The following is a 4,073-nucleotide window of genomic DNA, read 5'->3' as shown; positions in this document are numbered from 1 at the left end:
CTCCGACCTGAGCGCTGGGTGTCGCGCGTCCTGTGGGGACCTCTGGGCCCGTGTTTGGTGTGGGGATGGAGACCAGGGCATCCCGGGTCAGACTGCGCCCCGACCAGAGACCCAGGGCTTCTCCCGCCTGCTGGACGCGGGTCTGAGAGCGCGTGACCCGCCGTGCAGCCCGCACCCGCTCTCTAGGGCTGCCCCGGTGCTGAGGGCCGGGCCCCTGACCACCGGTGTCCGGGTGAGCCCGCAGAACCCTGCAGTCTTGGGGGCGGGAATCTCCACGTTTCCAGAAACGCACACGGGGACGTGGGTGCCGACGGTGATCCCGACTGGCCTGGGCCGGCGCTGCGCTGTCCCCCAAGTCCCCTCCACCCCGAGACCTCAGCGTTTTCCAGAAGGCCACGCAGGTGGAGGCGGACACTGGAGCCACTGGGGTGCACCAGGAACAGCGGGCGCCGTGTGTGTAAGGACGGACAATTGTACGTGGCCCTCAGTGACATCTGGAATGCTCCCTGGCTTCAGGGCTCAGCGAGATCGTGAAACACCCGACAGTCAGAACCGAAATGTCATTGTAGTTGTCACTGTCGCTGTGAGCTTCGGTGAGGCTTTGCCCCTGTGCTTCGCCGGGTTTGCAGGGTCGAGGAGGGGAGGGGAGAATCGTCATGAATTGATGAAGACGCTGACACTGGACGAAACAGACACGGACTTGGCTTCGCCTTCCTCCTTGTCCTCACGGGCACTGGGCAAGCAGGCACTCAGAAACAGGCTGTGCCAAGGGAATCCTGCTTCCTGTAAGGAGCCCTGGGATTCTCCATGTTTGAGAACACCAAGTACTAATCTGCAGGCACAGGGACCTATTCCCGGGGAGGCCTTGGCGCCCGCGTTGGCGACCCTGCTGGGCGGCCGGGGTCCCTGTCAGAGGCCGGCCCCGCCTTCTGCTGCTGTGGACCTGGGGGCTCGGGGGTCGGCGCCTGGCTGCGCCTGAGCCCCCGCAGCGGTGGGGAGCGGTGGGGAGTGAACGACAGGTGGGGAGCGGTGGGGAGTGAACGACAGCCGGCGCTCCCGCCTTCTGCCTCTCAGATCCGCCCCGCCGGGCGCGCACCTCCATCCTGCCCGCAGTTCCTCCACCGCTGGGTCCCGAGCGCTCGCGGGCCTCGCTCAGCTGCTCTGCAGCAGGCACAGGGTTTGCCGGTCCATGCGTCGCCGGTTGGAATAGCCGACAGCAGGCTGACCCGTCCATTCCGACGCCTGTCACCGGCCACACTGCGGCCCAGGCAGGCGGCGGGACTCTGGTGACAGGAGCATCACGTGTGACAGAAGACATCACGTGACGCAAAGTAAAAGGAGCCCTGAGGATTTTCCTTCTACTCGGAATCCCTGCCCGGTTGACCCTCCCGCACTCCCAGGAAGACCCTTGGGCCGTCCCTGAATGTGCTCACCTGACCTGTCAGGACACGGCCATGCGGGGTGGCCGCTGCGGCCTCCGTCTCCACAGGAAACACAGCCCACACCACCGGGCCTTCCCCACGCCCACTCCCCTTCCTCACAGCCCCGCGCCTTCCCCATGCCCCCTACCCTTCCCCCACGCCCTCTCCCCTTCCCGTGGCCCCCTCCCTTCCCCACATCCCCTCCCCTTCCCCATGGCCCCTTTCCTTGCCCCACCCCTCCCCTTCCCCATGGCCCCTTCGCCTCCCCCACAGCCCCCAATTTCCACAGCCCCCTCCCCTTCCCCCTCGCCCTCCTCACTTTCCCCTGCCCCTTCGCCTTCCCCACAGCCTTGGGGCAGGGGTTCTTTTCCTACAAGTCCCTTGTCTTGTAGATTGAACCCACTTTTTACACTAAAATCTCTTCATTTTCTTGCAAACACTCAAGCAGCAGAACTGCAAGGGCATGGGTAAGGTTTCCCACCAGCAGCCCCCCTGCCCTGAGGAACCAGGAGTAGGATTTTGGATGTTGAGTGTACAGGGCCTGGTATACGAGAGAGATCCAAAGACGGGGCTTGTTGCCAGCCTTGATCCTGTCTCTGCACTTGCTGGCTTTGTAACCTGTGGGTGCGAGTTAACTCACTAAAGATTTCTTTATAACACCTATGAATTATAGTTTTGGAGGTGTAACCAAATGTGTACATGCTAACTGAATTAATTTATGGGAAACAGTTAAAACAATTACAGATACAGTCAGTCAAAGAGGGGGCAGTGGTTCAGTCGCTGCCTGTGACCCTCATCTACATGGGCACCGTTCAGGGTCCTGGCTGCTCCACTTCTGATTCTACTCTCTGCTGCTACTCCTGGGGAAGGCAGCGGAGGGTGGCCCAGTGCCTGGGCCCCTGCTGCCACTGTGGGAGCCACGGATGGAGTCCTGTCTCCTGGCTCCAGCCTGACACAACCCTGGCTGCTGAAGCCACTTGGGTGGAAGACCTCTCTCTCCCATTCATATTCACTCATATTCTTTCTCTCCCTCTCTCCCTCCCCCTCTCTCTTTCCTTCCCTCCCTCCCTCTCCCCCTCCCTCTCCCAGTTGTAACTCTGCCTTTCAAATAAATATTAAAAAGTAAAAACGAAATATTGAGCTGGTTATATAGAGTGCACGAACACTGTCCTCACCCAGAATGAGAATTAGGCGAACCACAGAGAAAGCTGAAGCAGTCCCCAAGCCCATAAAACTGAGTCTGCTGCTTCATAAATGACTTCTAGGCCAAGTCCATCCTTTCTGGCTTCCAGACCAGAGCTGTACAAATTCCCAAGCACACAACTGCCTGGCTTCCCAGGACAGAAGTCGCCAGAAGCATCCTCAGGCTCAGGGATTCGCCTGGAGGGTCGACAGGACCCAGCTCAGCAGCTCAGTTTTATCAGGGCCACCATGAATGGGCACAGATTGGGATTAGCAGAGGGGTGAGCAGTGAGGGGCAGGCTTCCATGGGGAGTGGGCTCACGCAGGAAGCACGCCTGTGACGCAGCCACGTGTGTTACCGACCTCAGCTGCTCTGGCTCCAGGACCTTGAGGTCAAACCATAGGAGGCTCTCTGTGGCCCGGGAGATCGAGTGGGCGGCTAGGATGGCCCGCATGCTCGGTGTGGCTCTGCTGATAGCTGGCCCCTGAGCAGCGATTTCTTTGGAAAATGCCAGATTTAAGCAGCAAGAGCCTGGTGAGGGACACCCTGCCACTGACCACACTTGTGAGCAACTTCCAATCCCAGAGCAAAGGCAGCTTCCTGGATGGCTCCCCAAATCCCTGGAAGCCCGAGGCCCCTCTGGCATGCGATTTCCAAGGTGGCTGACCCATGGAAATATCAGCAGACCCAGCGAGTTCAGCTTCCACTGTGCTGCGGCCGATATGCATGGCCACAGCCAATGTGTCCCCTTTTCTTGTGAATGAGTAGGTAATTTTAGTGGGAAAATTGTTTAACATTTAAATACGTTTTTTTTGTCTTTGTGCTTCTCTGCTTTCAAATAAAAAATTTTAATTCACATAACAAATTCTAAAACACACAAAATGTCCTTAGAATGTGTTTAAAAAAAATGAAGTTATACAACTGACTTAACAATCCTGAATTGTATTGAGATAATTTAAAATGTCCTTTTTCAGTACACAAAAGAAAAACAATTCAAGCATACAGAATCTACAAAAATATTGATATTTTCCTAAGAAATATGAATGGAACCTTGTGTTTGCCAAAAAATGTAGATTTCTACAGACATGAGAGTTTACTGTTTAAAGATTGCATGCAGCTGTGAATCAGAGAAAACTCCTACCGTCTGCCTCCTATATCTACAAGGCACCTGCTTCTCATATGGAATTGTCCAGAAAGGACTAGTACAGGGGAAGTTCAGCCGGGAACAAGTTTTCATGTTTTCTGGTGCCATGCCTGTAAGTCAGGCACCCGGGGCCTCCAGACACCACACGGGAACAAGATCCTCACCACACAAGAGGTAGCTTCACTCACTGTACAGTGTCCACCTCAAAAAAGAAAAGAGTTTTAAATTTCTTTAAGATTTATTTACACGGGCTTGTGGGGGGGAGAGAGAGAATGAATCTTGCTGCTGTCGGGTCACTCCCCAAATGCTGGGCTATCTCAGCATC

Source organism: Oryctolagus cuniculus (assembly GCF_964237555.1).
Source record: "Oryctolagus cuniculus chromosome 17 unlocalized genomic scaffold, mOryCun1.1 SUPER_17_unloc_1, whole genome shotgun sequence".
NCBI classification, from domain to species: domain Eukaryota; kingdom Metazoa; phylum Chordata; class Mammalia; order Lagomorpha; family Leporidae; genus Oryctolagus; species Oryctolagus cuniculus.
The sequence above is the reverse complement of the archived record's forward strand: the minus strand, read 5'-3'. Positions refer to the sequence as shown.